The sequence below is a fragment of the Corythoichthys intestinalis genome, chromosome 1 (genome assembly GCF_030265065.1).
Source record: "Corythoichthys intestinalis isolate RoL2023-P3 chromosome 1, ASM3026506v1, whole genome shotgun sequence".
In the NCBI taxonomy this organism is placed as follows: Eukaryota; Metazoa; Chordata; class Actinopteri; order Syngnathiformes; family Syngnathidae; genus Corythoichthys; species Corythoichthys intestinalis.
In genome coordinates this window covers 24,921,514-24,943,397 of record NC_080395.1, presented here as the reverse complement: position 1 = coordinate 24,943,397, position 21,884 = coordinate 24,921,514, and the positions used below count along the sequence as shown (strand labels likewise).

Below are 21,884 nucleotides of genomic sequence, written 5' to 3'. Positions count from 1 at the left end.
GCTAATGTACAGCTCTAACGCTGCCGTCCTCCGTGCCTCTCACTCTTTGCTGACGTAATTGCTGCATTGCCGATTTGGGAGACTTGACGGTTCAGACTGCAGCCACATTTTGGAAAAATGTGGCACAGATCAAAATTTAACCACATACAAACGTGACCTAGATTGCATTCGGAATGGTCCACTTTTATACGACTTCTCCCATTGATACTGTCAAGTTAATGCCTCACTCGAGCTGGAAAAACATGAAAAAATCGGATTTGTGCATTAAGATGTGCAGTATGAACCTCGCCATAGTCATATTTTAGTCATCTCAAAATGTGTGTGCCTTTGTCTAGCTTTTGTTAACGAAAACTCAAGACTAATTTCGTCTAGTTGTAATCGACGTTTACTAAAAATGTTTTCGTCTGTAATCTTTTTTTTAATCCAAAAATAAATAAGTAAAGTTTTCCAACTATTTCGAATTGACAGACAAGCACATATTGTGGCATCTACAATGACAACGTCAAATTGGTGATAATACACACACAGCAGGAAGAAAGAACATTATTTTCAATTAATTTTAAACACTTGGACGCCACGAAATGTATGTAACCCAAGGTAAAAAACACTACACTATTTCAATAATTAGTTAATAAATGAATAAATAGTTAAGATATAAATACAGCAGCATACAAATTAAGTAGTTATTAAAAAATAAATATGTTCTAAAATGTTGTTCATGAATGTTAAAATGTTGATTATAATCTATTTCCACTATGATGATGTCATATTGTTGAACAGAAGTGTTTTAAGCAAATTAGTTCGAGAGCAATGTTTTTTTCTTCTTCTTTCCAACTGTCATTCATCTTATATGAACCTGTTGATTGGTTATTTGTACGTGGCCTGATGTTGTATTCCAACGGGAAAACCGACAAGGGGGAGGGATTTACGTAGAACGAGGCAAATGGACGAGCGAAAAACGTCTGTCCTGGAGTTTTTTTTTTTTAATCGTCACACAACGATAAATGCAGAGTTTATCTACATTGTGTGGACATTAAAACCTCACGGAGGTAAATTAAAAGGCGCAATGTAACTCATGTTGCTTTTATTTGCTAAAAGCTAACCGTTATTAACGATTAGCGCGTGCTAACGTGCTAGCGCGAGTGCAAACTTTATTTCCTTGTAATAGTGTGTGTACATTTTGCCGTTTTTGAACACACAAAGACTTCAAATAGGCACTGATTATTTTATGCTGGCTAAGTGTAGATATCTGTTTGTCAAGGGACACGACGTGCGTGGTCCTTGGACCTTTTTCGTTATTTGGATAATTTGCTTGAGGACAACCAGAGGGGAAAAACCGGGCGTCGACGGCGTGTCGGGCTGCGTCGTCTTCTTAGCGTTCTCAACGGTCATCAGCCATTTTGCCATCAACTAGAGCCCATCTGTCATCTTTTTCTTCTTGTTTCCAACTTGGCTATATCTACCCGGCCCCCCTCAAGAAAATCATCTCACTGTGAGTACTGAGACAAACAGAAAGTGCACATATTATTTTGTTTGCTGTTAAAGCGAAACGGTCACTAAGTTTATGACCTCAACGTTCACCAGCAACTACTCAGGCCTGCAACGGTTTTTTTTTTTTTTTTTTTTTTTTTTTTTTTTTGGTGGGAAGTTTTTTTTCCCTTTATACATTATTTGATTTCCTGTGTTTATATATGAGTGAATGACAAGTTTGAAGTATTTCTGTTGTGTGAGTATAAAAGAAAATACACATTTTTAATTTAATGAAAGACTGAAACCTTATTATTATTTCTTAGTAGGGTAAATATTAGAGCTGGGAATCTTTGGGCACCTAACGATTCGATTACGATCACGATTCAGAGGCTCCGATTCGATTATAAAACGATGCATTGATGATGATTATTGATGCACAACCGCCCCCCCCCCCTTTTTTTTTTTTTTTTTTAAATGTACATTAGTTCCAAAATTGTTCAAAAATCCTCTCAGGCTAAACCAAACTACTATTTCAGTATCAAGTTAACATATAACAGTAAACAAATATACAAAAATAACAGTAAATAAAAAACTCCTGTCCCCATTCTGTATCAGCAGCTTTAAACTACATTCAATTAATTTAATGTTGTGAATCAACTGTTACAGTTGTTCAAATTGCTCCCGTTATTCCATAATTTCCCTTCTGTCTACTTTTGTCAAAGTTTTAAAACTATTTCATCATTTAAAGATAGATTCATGACAAGATTCTGTCGATTTAGGAGTATTTTAGATAAAAAGTTAATTAGGTTCGCTACAACAGAGCCTTCTAGAGAGGTCTACTGCTTTAAGATGGCGGCTGTTTACTTACGCCGGAAAGTCTGTGATTTTGCATCTCTGTTCAATAATACATATTCTAACACCGACGTCGTCTGTCATTTTGCCTCTAGTTCTACATATATATGATATCTACTGTAGCCGTATGTTTGTAGCAACTAGCAACTGGGCGTTGTTTGTAGCGGCTGTCAGCCGCAGTCAGGTATGATTGTTTTTTTATCTAGCGGCATGAGTTGAACATGATATTTACTCTCGGTCCGTTCCTCATTGCGTCCCAAAGACCGCGCTGACTGTGTTTTACTTCCGCTTTACTAGTTCTAATTCAATAATCGGAATTTGGATATATGTGAATCGTTCTTGAATCTTCCACGGCCGTATCGCGAATAATCTAAGAATCGGAAATTTCGCACGCCTCTAGTAAATATATTAAAAATTCTGCTAAGTGGAGGCACCAAACCATTTAGGTCGTTTTTCCATATTTTATATATTCTAGAAACGGCAACACTTACATAACATAACACCAAAATTCGAACCCAGAGCCCGCCCAGCGTGTCACGAGGGTAGGGGCTACATGTAGGTTAAAAAAAACTTGACAGAGAGTTTAAGAGGACGCTAGCTGTTAGCATTAGGCTAACGCGAATGCTATGCCAAACCTACAAATTACATTTAGTGTGTGACGATCACTCAGCACATACCTCTAAAGGCTCAAGCGACACTGCATTTTCTCTCTGTCCAAGATGGGGTGTGGGGGGTTAGCACATCACGAGTGACGCAACCAGACACTGCTACGATGCAGGCTAACTACACATAAAGTGTCACACATTGCGAACATGTGACAAAAACTATTGCCTATTGTAATCTCGTTCTCGTTAGACAAAAATTGACATTAGTCTCCTTACATTTTAGTCTCCCAAAACACTTCTTTTTTTTTGCTTGTTATCGTCTCATCATCATCATGAAAAAATTATAGCCATCGTTCACGAAAACAACACTGGTTACTATGTTATATTATTTTTTCTTTAAAGCATAATTCATGATAGAAACTTCTTTATCCTTATCAGTGCTGTTTTTGCCAGCGTTGTTAATTTGTGCCTTAGTCTTTTGGACGAAAATACTTATTTTAATAATTAGTCCCAGTCATATTTGAATCGTTAAATGTGTCTAGGTTCACTATAAAAAATCTCATACACATTTCATCGAGTTTAGTCGACAGTTACTCAAAATGTTTTCGTCTGTAAAAAATTTTAGTCCAAACATACAGTAAATAAAGGTTTCCTACAATTTCAAATAAACATAGACTGACGAGCACATTTTGTAGTACCTACTAGGACAACGCCAACTTCCTGATGATAATACACATTAAGCAGGAAAAGCGGTACATTATATTCAATTAAACCCACCTAGAAGCAACGAACTGTATGTAACAAAAAGTTGTCTGAGCGCTTAAGAGGATGCTCGCCATGCTAAAGTTGATGCTAATGCTAACGCGAATGCTATGCTAACGCAACAAGTTGCATTCAATGTGTGATGCTCACTCAGCACAGACCTCTAAAGGCTAAAGCAACAATGCATATTCTCCGTTGCCAAGATAAGAAAAACAATCTTACCATGTGTTACAAAACAAGCAAGATGGCCTAGCTTGATACACATCCTAAACTCCGGTGAAGAGGGTGAGGTTCGGCACATCTCACGAGTGACATGGCCCAAACACTGCTACAATGCAAGCTGACGTACTCCTCGTACAGTATGAAAATGTCAAGCATTATGAACATATGACAGAAACTACATTATGTAGCTTTCTCATCTCATCATGTTCTAGTCTGTCAAGCCACGTTTTTAGCTCATCATTGTCACGTCATTGTTATGAAAAAAATTGTTTGTCGACAAAATATTTTTATTATCGTCATTGTTGACGAAAACAATGCTTACAAAACAAGAAAACTATAATCTTGGATAAATATTATTGGTTTGGTTGTAATTTCAAGATAGTCAAACATACTGCAACGAGGAAAAGACAACAACAAAAAATCTTTATTTTTAAAAGTCCAACAGGCACAAAAGTAAACATACCATTGTTTTTGAGTATGTCTGTCATAACAATGCCATATACAGTGGGGAGAACAAGTATTTGATACACTGCCAACCCATTGGCAGTGTATCAAATACTTGTTCTCCCCACTGTATAGCACTTGCAAAAACAACTGAAATTACTGTAGTTTGCATTCCAGACTTGTTGTTGGCAGCGTCAATTTTACGCAAAAAAAGTGGTGATTTTAGAGGAAAATTTCTAATCTTGAGGAAGAAACAGTCACAAATATAACGACTAAAATGTGAAAATATATACACCCCCCCCCCCCGAAATAAATTAAAACTAAGTGGGAGATAATGAAGTAATGTCATTTAATCAGAGTAAATAGTAATATTATAATACAATGATCCAGCAGTCATTTAGGAAATAACAATATTGAAAGTAAAAGAAATAATATTATCAAACTTTTAAGGAATGCTGTCCTAATTTTTGCAAGAAAAAAGTTTAAATTTGATTTTAAAAAAAGTCATTTTTGTCAGCAGGAAGCTGGTCCCCACCAATGCAGACTCTGCTGTGATCTCACTGGAGTGTGATGACTTCCTGTACTTTGCTGTGTGGGAACACAAGTAAAGACCTGATAGGTAGGATCTCTCTGACTTGGTTTCCTCTGTGAAATGTCTAATCTAATGTTAGATAAGACGTATTAGGTCATGGCAATTCCCACATTGTGCTGCTTGGAGCAGTGTGCGCATGTGCGCATGTCTTCCTCATGCAGTTAAGTTGCCGCCACCTATGAGAAAGAGAAATAAGCAAACTATTATCCAGTGTTTAATGTTAAATCCACCGAGGCCAGTTAAATCACATTTAAATAGGCATCATGTTTCTGTTTTGCACTGTCACTGTATTTAACATATACAGAATTACAATATAGTAAGTAATACAGTGAACCCTCGTTTTTCACAGTACATGGGGAACATCTCCGCGAATTAGAGTCTATATACATTAACAGGGTACCCGCGGGTTGTTAAAAATATTAAAAAGGCATTGAATTTAGTTTTTCATTATTAAAGGTATTAAAAGTATTAAATTAGCTGTCGTAAGTCTGGAATTTTTTCACCGTGGTTTTAATTTTCAAGAACATCTCAGTGCAACCTAAATTATATCTGTGACAAAGTTTTTTTTTTGTTTTTTTTTTTTAACCCATAACGAAGATGACGCGTAGAATTTTTACGATGCACTGCACTTTGTGCATGCGCGCCGTTAGCATCATTAGCATCAACATCATAACAGCAGGCAATCGCACAGTACCAGGCCCGGAGTGACTAATCGGGAGAACCGGGACAGTTCCCGGTGGGCCGGCCTGACGTTTGGGCTGGTCGTAATACACATTTTTAATGAAGTTTTCAGTTAAACTATTTATGAACAGCATCACGCAACCCGCTTTGCGCGATAAATTGTGGCCCTTCTAGCATTCCGTAGTTTGAAATTTGATACCCCGCAACAGGCTCCCTTATTCTCCAATGCCGCCAGCTCTGCCTCTGTGAAAGAGTATCATGATATCATCCTGTTGACTTGATTCTTGAAAAGCTTAATTTTGGGTTTTAATGGCCGAAATGGGGCACGTTGAGGCATCATGACGAGCGTGAACCCGTCTGGCTGTTGGCGCGACCCATTATCGTTGTTTTTGAGCATGTTTGGATAAAAGTACAGCGATAAACCGTAAATGAACATGCAGAATGAAATAATTTTAATGAGAGCATCACTAAAACTTCCACCATGGAGGCTCTCAGTACTATTTTTGGGCACAAAGACGGAGGATTGGGGTGAAATCCACGTTCTTAGGCAAAACATAAGTTGGGCATTTTAACCCAAAACATTGCACTCTGAGGTGGACTGATGAGTGTGAACTACCCTGAAATACACAGGTGTCTGACTGTATAAGTGCATTGGGAGACAGCCGTTTTGGTGAGTTCAATTATTCTTTCAATCAATCATTCAATCTTTCACTTTTAATTGCGGTAATTTTATGTCATGAATAATAGGAAAACACTCGTAAGTAATGATTTTTTTTTTTAAATTTAAACTATATACAGTATGCCCCCAAAATTCTGAATATCAAGTAAAAGGTATTTTATTTTGGTAGATTAAACCAACAAAATTGAGTATGTCAATTTGCATGTACCACAAACCAAAAAAGAATGAATATGATGAAAAGCTTCAGTTTTGTACACACTTGCCACATGTGTAATTCAAAACACCTGCAAAAGGTTTCTCATTCTTTAAAAAGTCAGTCTAATGTAAGATAAAATTATAGCTAGTATCCCAAAAATAAAATGGTAACTTCACACAGAACCCGCGCTTGAGCCCTTGATCTCAGAACTGTCAGACAGTAGACATGCTCTTCTTCGGTGCCTCCCTTTTTACAAGTTATTTGTGGAAAATTCATATTTGATTAATCTTTACAAGTGTAAAGGAAAACTATTTTCTTGTTTCTAATGAGACTTAAATTTGATGAACTCCTGTGCTAACAGGTGTATTTAAAAATTGAAATATATAATTTATGCATTTTAAAAAGGCGCAAGTTTACTATTGACAGCATGCTATTAGTCGCGATTTTAAAAAATTAATCGCTTGACAGCACGATTATTATTACAACATTTTAATAAGGCACAAAACTTTTTGTTTTAATTGTATGTTCAATAAATGTGCATTCTTTTGTCAAACACACATAGTAATTGAGGTTAAATTTGATGTTCAGTGCTTTATTTTTTTAATATGATTCAATATTATCTAAATAATGGGTGCAAGAAAAGTATTAATTTTCAGTTGAAATGGCATTAAAAAAGGTCTTAAAAGTCTTGAATTTAGATTGATCAATTCTGGGGGGACCCTGATTAAAACAAGATTTGGAGCGTGTTCAGTATATTTATTCAGATTTAACAGCATTAGAAAGAGATACATGTAACACAAGTTTATTTCCTTTTCCCCCCAAAATATAATTAAAACAAACAAACAAAAATAAATTCTTACATGTATTGTACATGTATACAGTGGTACTTCTACATATGAAGTTAATTCGTTCCAGGACCTTTTTTGTAAGTAGAAATGGTCATATGTCGAGCATGATTTTCCTATAAAAATACCTTATAATTTCATTAATTCGTTCCACAGCCAAAACCCGACACTAAATCCTTAATAAATGGTGCTGGAAGGATTGCAAATAGCAATTGCACAGAGCAAAATAAAAATCGGGATAATAATGTAATAATAGGAATAATAATAACTAATAATGTAACGAATCTAATGTGTAATCGTTGTAATGTGGCGGATGTGTTTTGCCTGGTGTACCTGAACGCACCGCATGGCTGACTTGAAAGAGTGAGAGACGGACTTTTTACATTCACTTTGTTCAGCTGCGGATGACAGTAGGCATGATGTGTTGCAAAAGTTCTGAAATAAATGATTAAAAACCTCACAAAGCTGGCGATTTTTTGGGGAGATTTTACCCCAATAATAATTGTCACATTAACTAATAAAGACTGGCAAATGGAGGTACTCATTGGCGCAGGAGGACCGTCGAGATCGTAGACATTCTACAGCCGTATTGTCCAGCCAGTTTACGGACGCGCGCCCCACACTCATATTTTTCTATCATTTCCATCTTCATTTCAGTTGTAAGCCTTTTTGCTTTTTTCGCCACCTGTAGTAACCTTCTTGGAACCCATATTGATTTCCCTCACGAGAAAATCCACCGTGCAGCCGTCTTTCGGGAAAACAAAGAAACTGTCATAAATCGCCATATTTCGAGGATGTCGTCGGATTTTGAAACAAATTGCGAGTCAAATTTTACGTCGGATGTCGAAAAGATCGTGTGCCGAAGCAATCGTACTGTATGTTGAGGTACCACTGCATTTTAATAAATGGTTTTTAAGCACTGCAAATTAAATAATTATGATATCAATGAGATAGACATATGTATACCGTATTGGCCCAAATATAAGACGGTGTTTTTTGCATTGAAATAACACTGAAAAAGAGGGGGTCGTCTTATATTCGCGGTCTAGACATTATACCCATTCACGATGCTAGATGGCGCCAGATATCATTCAAGAGATGTTCTGTCATGACAGATCTCAGCTACTCTCCCCATTCGCGACGCTAGATGGCGCCAGATATCATTGAAGCGATGTTCTGTCATGACAGATCTCAGCTACTCTTTTTAGTTTAACCAGTTTGCATTATTTTATGACAATGTTTTTCCTTGTTCACATTTGTTTCAAGACTACAGTTACAGTTAGACTTCAATTTGATGGTTAATGCAGTTATTGCAATTTTGTTGTTTTATCACAATAGATTAGTTTATTTACATTTCAAAAACCAGAAGCCATTCATTTACGAATGTGATTGCACTTTAATTTACATATTTAAATTATCAGATATTAAGATTTGAATGAGGCAAAATAACATGCTTTTTTCTCTCAAATATATTGTTATAATCATTTGTTTCGGATGTACTGTAATTATTTTCTGTATAAAAAATAATTTGGTGTACAAAAAGTTTTTTTTTTTTTCAAACTTGAGTCTTAAAAAAGAGGGGGTCGTCTTATAATCAGGGGCGTCTTATATTCGGGCCAGTACGGTATATATGAATTCTGCGATGGACTGAGGGCATGATGTTTGAAGCTCAATATAGCGAGGGATCACTGTAATAATTGAATTACAATTCTAAATTTGTTGAAATTTCATGAGCATACTGTTATAATTTTGCAAGCTCTTAGTCAGCTAACATTCATCTGCAGAATTAAGATACAATTGTTTGAAAAATAAAAAGTTATTCAATTGTCACAATTTTACAAGAATTCTTTCAGTGCCTTTGACAACGGTAGACATTAAATAGTTGGCCTGTACTCTGCGGATCCAGAGCCGCGTATGGCTCTTTTCATCCTTCTGGTGGGAATTCAAATAATTTTGTCCCTTGATTTTGACCGAGAGGGGCTAGAAGGAAAGAAAAAAACAGAATGGATTGGATGTCTTATGCAGTCAGTACTAGCCAACTAGTTAAAAAAAGTAAACAAAATAAAAATCCTGATTTGCTCATCACAAAGTAGTTGTAATTTTATGAGAATAAAGTAGTAATTTCACACTACAGTACAGCAAAATTTATGCAAAACAATATTTTTTAATACTGATATTTACTATTATTTTCCAATCAGTTAGGGATTAGCATATGTTAAGAATTGTTAGACAGAAAACCCTGTCTTGAAAATCAACTTCATACATTTGCCTTGTTCGTGAAGATAAGTAAAGTCAACAAGACGGAAACACACATTACAACCAATGTTGTTGCTAGTGTTTACATTCCATATGACATTTTTTTTCTTTCTTGTTGCTGTCATGTTTTTAACAGCTTTTGATACCTCTATGTACATACCGTCAACACTCCACCTACCCAATAATAACGCTCCCTTAAGCCTATTTTTTTCTTTCCTGAAAGAATCGATCCAAATAAAAGCAGCAGATAAAATTGACTGACCCTCATATACTTAATTATTGCAGCTATTTGACCGTGCGGCATCTTTTGGAGCGCCGTGTGTCACAGGCCATCAATATGGCCTTAATCGCTGTTAGTTATTGCCCTACTTTGTTAGCGGCTGCCGGACGGCCGGTCTCCAGTGGTCACTTTGGCCCGGGGCGAGCCGGCCAATGAGATGCTAAATGGTTGCGCAAACAATTTGATTATGCCGTTTAATTTCTGTCATATATATAGATCGGCGGGGATATGCGCAGGCACTTGCTTCTTGAGGATCGGTGGGGGGATAGTGCAGCATCGCCAGCCTTGAAAGTGCTTGTTTCTCATTCTGTGGTCACCGGATCAATGGATGGGTGTGGAGTTGTGTCTTGCAGAACTCACCTCTTTCTACCAACATACAAACAAAAGCTAATTGAAAGGTCCTACATTGGAGATGGGTTCTGGCAATTTACATTACTTACATCTCCACATCTTTCTTGAAGAAGAAACATTCTTGGAAAAAAATAATTTCAAATCTAAGCTCCTGGTGTCCTTCAACCGCTGCTTGGTGGAGTCGGTGGTGAGCCACGGCATCTCGCTGGGGTTTTCAAGCTGCACTGTGGTAGAGAGTAAGCGCTTTCACCCTAGCACTGTTCGGTCTGTTTTTAAACAGAGCAGGGTTCTTTTTCTCAGACAGTCCGCTTCGTTTTGTAAATGTGAACGCGTATCCGAACTCTAGTTCGGACCAAACAACCCAACTCTGGTCCGGTCAAAAATTGTGGGTCTCTGTCTGCTTTAAGCGGACCCTGCTTCACTTGTGAATGCAACCGGAGCAGGGTGCGCTTTGCCAATTTAGCATCACAGCGTGGTGCTGTGATACTCTAGGCTGTGACAGTACACGCAGGGCATCCTTGAAAGCGGAAGTACAATGCGGACGCTATTCAAAATCAACAATGACAAGAGGGACTGACAATTAGCCATGGCCAAATGTTTTGCTGCGCTAAGCAGTTGCATTTGATCCACAGAAACGGGTTTTAATTAGGCGACCGTTTTTTGCATGCTGTTGCTGAACGTACCGTGTGAGACTGGACAAGACGGACGGAGCCTCTCGGGGCGGCCGTTTGGTGAGTCTCGCTCTCATAGAAGTGGCGACAATTTGACAGTCACAAAAGCGAGAGCGAAAGCGCGCCTGAATGACTTGGGGTACCACGCGGTTCCCTTTCGTGGTGTAATTTTCACCTATGAATTTTTTATATACTCCAGTTCACTCGGCATTGAGTCGGGAGGGAGGAACCCTGCTGCTTGCCCAGGGGCGATTTGCTGGGATGGCGTGGCTCAGTGGTAGAGTAGTTGTCCCCCAACCCAGAGGTTGTGGGTTGGATTCTCTGCCCTGATGAACTCTAAGTATCCTTGAGCAAGATACTGAACCCCACATTGCTGCTGGTGCTGCGTCACCAGTTGGTGGATGGCAATGTAGTGTGAAGCGCTTTGAGCGCCTTGAAAGATGGAGAAGCGCTATACAAGTATTTTGCTATGCTATGCTATGCTACGCTACATTAGTTTTTGTTTTTATTTGAACTTACATGTATACAAACTTCTGCTTCACGAAACAGTCAGTTGACAAAAATGACACATAGATGCACGGTTAAATTATCATTGCAAAAAAAAAAGGCAGTAATAAAAACCTACATACAGTTTAACATGTTAAAAAAAAATAATGATAATAGTTTATTTGATGGTGCCTTTCTGGCACTCAAGGTCGGCGTACAATTATTTTAAAAAACAATTAGACAAATTAAAAACTAAAAACAGTAAAAATAATTAAGTGTAGAACATTCAAAACAATAAATGCTATGCTACATTAGCGCAGCATCACAGCTCCACGCTGTGACGCTCCACAATCCCTCCCCTCCCATGAGGGAGGTATTTCCTCATCTATTTGTACAATCAATGAGTACGTCTGTCGTCCACATGATGCTACTCGGAAAGTTCAATTGGCGCAGTGTGAATGCTGAACTCTCTCAGGAACTCATTTGCAAATGTTGCTGCGAGGTAGCTCTCCAACCGGACCCTGGTCCTCTTGGTCTAGTGTGAAAGTGCCCTAAGCAGCTTTAGAGGGTCATTAAGACTGTTGAGCGACTAACTGGCCACCTTCTTACATCTCTGGCGGACGTTTTCGTCACCCGCTGCCTCATGAGAGCTCAAAGCATCATCAAGGACTCCTCACTCCCTGGACATGGACTCCCGTCAAGTAGACAGTTCAGTGCACTTAAAGCAAGAACTGACAGACTCAGGAAGTTTCTACGCTATAGTTGTCACTGCCTTGCCCTATCATTCACAATTTTAAATTTGTTATTTTCATTTATTTTAATCCCTAATTCCTTTGGATTGTCCTTGAGCACTGCTCCTGCATCAATTTAGTTGTGTTTTTATTTGCTCAATGACAATAAATGCATTCTGATTCTGAATTAGACTTGAAATTTATTGTCAAGCCACAAATGAGTCTCATTCTGTGCCAATCCCAAACTGGAAAGGGTTAACCACTCAGCCAAGTGAAAAACGAGTAATGTCACGAAAAAGCCCGGTGCACCAAAATTAACATTTCAATTCAAAACCAATAATAATGCATTGTGTCTGGCAATGAATGAGCACTGCCGCAAAAGGGGGAAGGCGATACCTCCCGTTCTTTGCGTCAATGAAAAAGCTCCTTCATGTGCTGCTAAAGGGCCCACACAGTCTGAGGTCAGACAGTCAGCCTCGGTTACACTCTGCAGACATGCCTGTTTGTACGGAGGCAGTTTCCTGGGACCTTTTTTTTCCCTCCCCACAAAAAACAAGGTTGTGCAGAATCACTAGGATGCGATATCAGCAACTAATTGCAATATCGTGTGTTCATTTCTACCTCAAAAGCATTTTGTGATTTTAAACGCAATCATGATGAATAATTACCATATGTGCATTCCCTCTTTGAAATGTGTAGTCATAACAGTAATATACAGTAGAGGATTAAAAACAGAACAAGCCCCAAAAAAGGGGGGGAGAAAAAAAAAAACACACGAATGTGATAGTGTTTGAATAGCGTTGTGTTAAAAATGCAAGTACTTTAAAAATAAATATTTTAAAAATGAAGAATAATGGGAAAGCGCAATATCAATAATAATGTAGAATTTACAATGAACAACACTGCAAATACAAAATATTGTAATGATCACTAAAGGTCTTAAAGTGATCCTCGATCTTTATGACAAGTAATTCTTAAAAGTTAATATTAGTATGAGTTATAATAATTTGATATTAAAACCCCTCTTAATGTTTTCGTTTTGATAAAATTTGTAAAATTATTTTAAGTGATAGGTCGCCATTCTTGTTACGTCGCAGTGCGTGACGTCACCGGGCCGAACTTCCAGCGTGTCACTCTTAGCTACCCCAACATGTCGTCGGTTCTGCCCTTCCAATTTGAACCAGATCGGAAAAGTGAAGAGCAGGACAGCACAGTCGGTCGTTCACAAGACGAGCATCAAAGGCAAAATGAGAACAGGAAATACAGTACCTAATAAGAGAAGAATTGGGCAAAACTGGTCATGTACTCGCTGCAAGTGCGTCTCATTGACAACGGAGCGAGAGAGTGTACGCTCTTGGGAACTTCGGTTTTTGTTGTCATATCTTCAAGGTAAGAATATCCCAGTATAATTATGTAGATTGTTAGTGTCCAGAGCTTTCGTATGCTTTACATACAGTACAAGCCAACAGTTTGACGGGAACAAATCCTGGAATCGAGTGTAATACATGTCTTTGACATTGTAACGCGTGGTAGGAAGGATACGTGCATAAAAGTACCAAAAAGGGGAGAAGCTTCCACTTATGCACATTTATTTAAAAAAAAAAAAATTCACCTTGACCACTCGTCACTCGGGAGCTCAGCGGTACGCACACACGCGTTCCCAGACGAGCTCCAACATAAAAGTAAGGTCCATGTCAGAGTCACTGTCGTTACTGTAGCGGGCCATAGTGCTTTAATTATTTGGTATGATTTGGGGAAAACTCCCATGAAGAATAGTCGACAAAAAAAGATAGCAATAGTAATCCAAATCCGCGTTTTTTCACTCACTCGAAGATTCAGGAATTAGACCGATCTCATGGCAATGTTGCAACCACGATCAGGCCGTCGAATCCACAAAAAACACCGATCTGAAAAGCCACTGTGGGACCGACAAATCCAGAAATCAGGCAGATCCGAAATCAATATTGCCGCCGCGGTGGGAGCGTCTGATCCAGAAATTAGACAGATCCCTCACTTGACTGAGGATCCAGGAAAAATGTCTGGGCACCAGTTGTAACGTGTGGTAGGTAGGGCACCAAAAAAGGGGAGAAGCTTCCACTTATGCACATTTATTCACAACAACAACAAAAAAATTCCCCCTTGACCACTAGAGCTGGGAATCTTTGGGCACCTAACGATTCGATTACGATTCAGAGGCGCCGATTCGATTATAAAACGATTATTGATGCACCCCACTCCTTTTTTTTATTTATTTTTTATTTTTTTAATTTTTTTTTTAATTTGTTTTGTACATTAGTTCCAAAATTGTTCAAAAATCCTCTCAGGCTAAACCAAACTACTATTTCAGTATCAAGTTAACATATAGCAGTAAACAAATATACAAAAATAACAGTAAATTAAAAAACTCCTGTCCCCATTCTATATCAGCAGCTTTAAACTACTTTCAATTAATTTAATGTTGTGAATCAACCGTTAAAGTTGTTAAAATTGCTCCTGTTATTCCATAATTTCTCTTTTGTCTACTTCCAACATGTAAAAGTTTTAAAACTATTTTAAAGATAGATTCAAGTCAATATTTTACCGATTTAGGAGTATTTTAGATAAAAAGTTAATTAGGTTCGCTTGGAAGGTTCGCAACAACAGCCTTGCAGGGAAGTGTACTGCTTTAAGATGGCGGCCGTTACTAACGCCTGCATCTAGTTTTTTGTAGATGTGCTGGTAACGATACCGAAGCTATATTGCATCTAGTCCTATATAAATGATATCTACCGTAACATAATGTGGCTTGTAGCAGCTTTTCGGCAGCAGTCAGGTATGTTGTTGTTGTTTTTTTTTTATCTCGTGGCATGAGTTGAGCTAGAGCCGTGAGTTGAGCATTGGCGTTACCCGAGGGGCCGGGTAATGAGAAGCATGATGTTTAGCTACTCTCACTCCGTCCCTAATTGCGTACTGAAGACCGCGCGGCGCGCTGAGTGTGTCGTACTTCTGCTTTACTTGGCCTATTTTAATAATCGGAATTTGGATGTTTGTGAATCGTTCTCGAATTTTCCACGGCCGAATCGCGAATAATCTAAGAATCGGAAATTTTGCACACCTCTATTGACCACTCACATCACTCCACTTGTTACCATTTGACTGGAAATTGCATCCAAAAGCAGCACATCGTGGCATTTTACTTCGCGAGTTTAGGCAGCAATACGCAATTGTTGTATACATTTGGAAACATCCCATTTACGTCATCACTGCGAGCCCGCAAAACATGGCGCCAACTATCGGTCAAAATGTGTTATAAATATTATAAAATATTACCATTGATTTAACATTTTATGTGTTTCTAACAACATATCTTAGTACAAGAGAACAATTGTGGTTAAATAGAGCCTACATGTACTTAAGGTCGAGGATCGCTTTAACAATTTAAATCCCTTGTATGATCATTTTCAGACTTTACACTGAAATAAAATTATGCATTTTTAAAACTGTAGATTCTGATTTATAGCCTAACAATATAATTACAATATTTTTGTAAACTCAACAACTGTAAATCAGGGGCGTTACCGGGGGGGCAGGGGGTAGCAGTGCCCACCCACGGACACGCTCTGCCCACCCAAAGAAAACTGGATGTAGTTTGGTGAGTTTTAAAGCATTTTGAGGGGGTCAAAGTAGGGCTCAAAGCGTCGGCGGGACAAAGAATGACTGCTAGGGGTCGCTACATAGTGTATTTGGAATTTTTCTTTACACGGTATCAAAGATTGCACCTGTCTTGACCTGCCTGCCGATTTTGGTGCATTTTGAAGCATTCTAAGGGGGTCAAATTGAGCTCAAAGGGGCTGCGGACCAAAGATAGTTGTAGAAAGATGATAATAATAATAAAACCGAGGAACCACAATAGGTTACCTAAAAAAACATTGTCACCTGCATGTCCATACTGGTCAGTTATGGATGTGTTCTGAGTCAAATCAAATCAAATCAACTTTTATTTGTTTAGACCAAATCACAGCAACAGTTATCTCAAGGAGAAAACAAAACATGTTTTAAGGTGCAGTCTCTCTACGCTGGATTTCCACCTACTTGAGCATTGTAGCTTTTCTTTAGCCCCCCCACCCCCCTACCCGCGTAAGACAAATGCCCACCCACACCTGGCATCTTGGTAACACCACTGCTGTAAACAGGCATGGAAATCTCTCACCTTTCGGCGACATTCGCTGTTTTGAAGTCAAAAAGGGCGACCTACGTGAATTGCGTAGATCCGAGGAGAAATTCTTTTTGGGAGGGAGGGGGGGGTGTTCGGGAGATTTTATTTTATTATTATTATTATCATCATGTGATTAACTTAGTACGTAAACTGAGCACTTCAGAAATCGGTCCTTTAAAAAATGACACTTGGACAGTCAGCAAATCCTTCTAGATGCTTCGCTGACGAGAACCAATCATCGACCCAAACTGCGTTCCATTATTCCAGTCGCGCGCACTCCTTACGTGTACATGGAGTGCTTGGAGAGTCTTTGGTTGCATTGCAAAGCTGCGAAAAAGCAGGCATTATCCACACCGGGGCAGACCAGAGCGCAGCATACACTCTTGCCTGTATTTGCCAGCAGATTGAATTTGGTGAGTAATGGTTTCAATTGTTTTCATATTTTGCGATATAATAAAGTTACTGCCATTTGTTGCAGCTTGCGTTGAACACTGCCAGAGCTAACCAAATCTCCCGTGAAAAAATAGCTCCCGTTAAATTGGCGTCAAGCTTGTGTATTTAGCGGAAATATAAACGAGGAAACACACTGTTGAGTCAAATTAAGCGGCATGTTGTCGGATGGAGAGGGGCGCCTCGCATCGCATCGCTCCCGTCGTCGGCCTGAGACGCGTTATTTTCGGCTGGGACTTGAGCTGATGGCCGGTGTCGGCAAAACACCGGCCTGACGAGTGGTGGGAATGATTCTTGCTGCTTAAAGCTTTTCAGAAATACAGTGATCCCTCGTTTTTCGCGGTTAATGGGGCCCAGAACCCGTCGTAATAAGTGAAAACCGTGAAGTAGCCCCTCCCCCTCATTTTTTTTTTTTTTTTTTTTTTTTGGGCGTGTTCAATGTATTTATTCAGATTTTACATTGGAAAAAAGATACATACAGTATATACATATTAGACATGTTTTTTCACTCCCCCCCCAAAGTATCATTTATAAATGTTTTTTAAGCACTTCAAAATGTAAGAATTATGATGTTTTAATAATGTTACTGCCCCACTGAATTATTTTTAAACAAGAATAAAGTAGTAAGAAAATGCTTGGCTTTATTAAATGCTTCATAGTGAGTCTACTCAAACATTCTCAAGCTGCTCACTTTGTTAAACGATGATAGACGCATGCGCAAACCTATTCTGTGATTGAATTATTTTTTTAAGTGAATTTAAAAAAAAATGTTTTGTTTGAAGCAACTTATTTTTTGATTGAATAATAAAGACACAAATCTCCTAGCCAAAATGTGGCCCAAACGCAAAACAACATTACTTCAATGGAAAAAGTTGTTTCAATCAAGAAAAATAGTTTTCAAATGCTTTTTTTGTCTCAAATTTATTTTTGCAATCAAAAACTTTTTTTTATTGAAGTGACTTTTTTTGGGATTAAAAATATATATTTTGATTGAAGCAACTTTGTTTTTTGATTGAATAATAAAGAAACAAATCTACCTCCATCGTTACTGAGACAGACAGAAATTGAGACAGACAGAAATTAAGAAAGCTTTAAAAGTAAAAGCCTCCGGGGAGTCTGATTTTAAGATTTCTATTTCATGATATAGACATGCCTCGTAAGGAAAGGAGATTGAGGGATAAAAAAAGGAGTTGAATGAGGCTGCTAAAGGCAGTGGATACCTCATCAGCTGGGTAAATAGCACACTTGGTAAGAATAAGTTTGCAAGGATATTCGGGTATAAAATACAATTATAAACACAATTACAATGTTATTTTTCTATAAGATTTTATGTCATTGCTTTATCAATTATTAGGTGCTAGAGTTGTTAAGTATGGATAATAATGAAATAATGGTTTTGAGAAAACTGCTGTTGGTGACTCAGTGACCATCTGATGTGGTTTGTTCTCAGATGAACAAGTTGAGGGAGGAAGTCACAGTCGCAGCCAATTATTATCTAAAGCTGGTTAAAATTGAAGTTATGTTGTTTTAAGGTGTATTAAATACTTGTTCATGTGCCCCTTTTGATCTACGAGCACCCGCCCCTCCACCGGTCTTTGCACGGCCCTGCTGAAACACAGTATGGGTCGACAGAGCTCAATATTTTGTTGGGTTGTACAATGTACATATTTCCTCCACACCCTTCTCACCTTTTTAACCCCTGACCCATTTTCATGCCTGTGTAAATCATTAGTATTTTAACATTTTTTTCTGGTGTAAACGTTCAACTTCCTTCTCGTGAAAGTATATATATTTATTTTTTTTCTATAAGCTCTCACTTTATTACAAATGACTGTAGACTTATGACAAAAAATTTCAATGAATAATTAAACTACATCAAGTGTGCATGTTGTATGATCAGTTTTCCATCCCTGTGACACGCTCATCAAGAAACTCGGGAAGTTCCTACAAGGACACAAATTGGCTTTGTGAGCACATGATTCGGTAGGTGTCAAGACGGTGTCAGCCCCGACCTCGGCGACACAGCTCCTTTGGTCCAATAGCAGATTACAAGTCGCCGGTGCAATTTTCCAGCAAACACCACAGCTATTTGTCCAGACAAAGAGCGACTGCAAGGTTCTATCTGAACACTTACCCACAAGAGGCTTGTCAATGTCACTTGTCTATCGTTGTTGTTTGACTCTTCCTTGCTGGCCTGTAGCGCATATTGATTTAGCGTGGAGCAGATGGCAAACATTACCTTGTAATGCTTCCTTTCTCTGTGGGGAAAAAAGGCTACCGTTATCAAAGCTGTAGTTTTGTTGTATTAATAATCCGTGCAGTTTTAAGTATAAATTAGCCCATTAATATGAAAGTCCATTGTGTATTAGAATCAAGCTATGTTTACAAGTGGTCTGTGTTGTGATTTTAATGTCGCGGACATGTTTGAATGCTATTTGTTTTAGCATAATGGTGCACTATTTTGAAAAAGTACACAAACATTTTTAGTGTTGCCAAGCTAGCAAGGCTAGCTTAGCCAAATAAGCACAAACAATGTTGTCACTAGGGTTGCCAACTGTCCATTGAAAAATTGAATTTTCCCGTATTCAGAAACAAAATTATGTGTCCATTATTAAGCTCTTGAGGAACACGCTTTGTCCCTTATCACCAAACTGAAAAATAGTGTGTTGTTTGTAGAACGAACGAACGAACGAATACTGGTATGGTGCTTTAGAGGAATATGCAGGCAAACGCAGTCTCCCGCCTATCCTGCTTTTTGACCAATGAGGTGACGGAACAATGACAGTACCAAGTCCCACTCATCTCATTGGTCGAGGTACTGTCGCTAACAGAAGACAACATACGAGTGTGGGCGATAAGAGGTTTGAGTGAAGCAAGGGTAAAAAGCATGTTCAAAATGATAATATGTTTCCATGGTCTTCTCCTTCTACTCTATTTTCACTAATTGTATTATATGTTTGTGTTGTGTCAAAGTCATTATGTTTGGAGTACCGTAATTTTCGGACAATAAGCTGCACCTGGCTGTAAACCGCCACCCACCAAATTTGACACGAAAATGGCATTTTTTTCACAGATAAGCCGCACTGGACTATAAGCCGCAGCAGTCCTCACTGTATCATTGGATATTTACACCAAAAGATATTAACCGGTAACACTTTATTTGACAGCATTATCATAAGACTGCATGAGACCAAATGAACCCCAAGAAGCTTTGAACCAATTGGCAGCAAAGCTTCATTGCTTTAAGAAGCTTAATTTGGCCATCACTGCTCCCTTGGGGGAAATGGTCAACCTCTGCTGCCACTTGCTGTCAACGCAGTTGTCGTCCAACATGTCTCCTAGCATGCGTTGCAGCGCTACAGATGTAAATTACCTATCTAAATTCATGTTCTGTACTAATTATTCAGTTACTGTTCCAGGTGTTTAATTAATTGCTAGTTATGGTATTTGGTAACACCTTATTTGACAGTGGCACCATAAGACCATCATAGTTATGACATATCTCACTTTTGAATGGATGTAAAAGATCCCAGCTGGACATAAATGGAGTTAGTGACATAATTTACCGGATGACACTGAATGACAACTGTCATAAGCCTTTATTAATACTCATGATAGTGTCATGTCATAATTATGACAGTCTTATGGCAGTCTTATGACGCCGCTGTCAAATGAAGGTTTACCTATTATCCCAAATAAATCAACAAATAAGCCACACTGGACTATAAACTGCAGGATTCAAAATGAGGGAAAAAAGTAGCGGCTTATAGTCCAAAATTACGGGTACTCATTTGGGAAAATGTTATTGCTGCAGGTACTTTGAATGCACCTAAATTGAAAAACTTAACCTAAGAGTTTGTATGAACTTTTTTTTTTTTTTTTTTTGTCCCTAAAGAAAACAGCCAAAAACACACATATAAAGGCTCAAGAGCCTAAGGGTTAAATTAGACAATTTTAAATTTAGCAGGACAGTTTTAATTATAGTATATTTCGTTTTAAAAATACATTGCTGAAAAGTCCAATTTCGTTGTTGACAATGTTTTGCTGACAATGACAATACATCTCTATTCTATTCTATTCAGCTTTGAGTAAAATCATCATGTTATACTTAAAAAAAAAAAAAAAAAAAAAAAAAATCATCAATCAAAAATAAAGGATGATGGTTACCGTGCAGGCCGGTTGGCCAGCCGGCTGGCCGGCTCTACCAGTGGGGTGTTCCTTTTTTTTTTTTTTTCCAGGGAGTTTGCAACCCTATTTGTCACTAATGTTTTAATATAATGTATTAGAACATACAGTACAAATGCTTTAGTTTTCGACAGCAGACATGTACAAAGCAATGAAGTTTCATATTTTTTGAGGGAGCAAAAACTATCCTGTTATTTGCAAAAATGTTGCAGTTTTCATGCTCAGGCCAAGTAAATGTCGTGTGTTGCCAGCAACTTGTGGAATTTTTACAAAAAATTAATAAGGAAAACAAAATTTTTGAATACTTTGTGCTTTCTTGCCATTGACAATAAACAGTTTTTGTGTAGGGACATCAGCGACCTGCTCTGCTAATAAGGCGCTGGCGGGACGTCTGCCCGCTCTGTTTGTCAATGAGCACGTCTTGATGTGAGGATTAGGCCGCTCCTTCCAATTACAGCCACCGCGGTGCCTGGAGCTTTGTCAACCATTGACGCAGACGCCTGTCGATGGACCGCCGCTCAGCGCAGCCTCGAACCCCCACTGAGTGACAGGCGCCAGCATGCCAAGATAATGACGCACTTTGATTGTGTGTGTGTGTGTGTGTGCTGTGTGTGTGTCTTATATTTGTGATAACGCTATGCTAAATGACTCTTGTTATACCTTCACATGCGAAACTAGAGCTGAGCCTTTAAAGTAAAGTTTGAGTTTTCTGGGAAAAAATATCACTGACTCCTTTTTGCATCTTGTGTGGGTCCACTACAGAGACACTTCGGTAGTAAACTGTGTTAAACACAGCAACTTGTTATTCAGCCTGTGGCTCACATTGATTGACATTTGAACACTCTACAACATATTTGAGTGACAATTAAAAGTTGAGTCGGACGTCTTTTTAGCACATTTATTGTAACGGCGATGAGAGATGTAGACGAAC

General features: G+C 38.4%; 1 long non-coding RNA gene across 1 annotated transcript; it reads left to right on the top strand.

Annotated features, from left to right (window-relative positions):
- Positions 1 to 932: 932 nt before the first annotated feature.
- On the top strand, positions 933 to 21,638 carry LOC130922518 (uncharacterized). Its single transcript, XR_009064517.1, has 4 exons — positions 933 to 1,049; positions 1,262 to 1,492; positions 4,876 to 4,974; positions 21,301 to 21,638. It is a non-coding gene; the product is annotated as an uncharacterized LOC130922518 (long non-coding RNA).
- Positions 21,639 to 21,884: the final 246 nt, after the last annotated feature.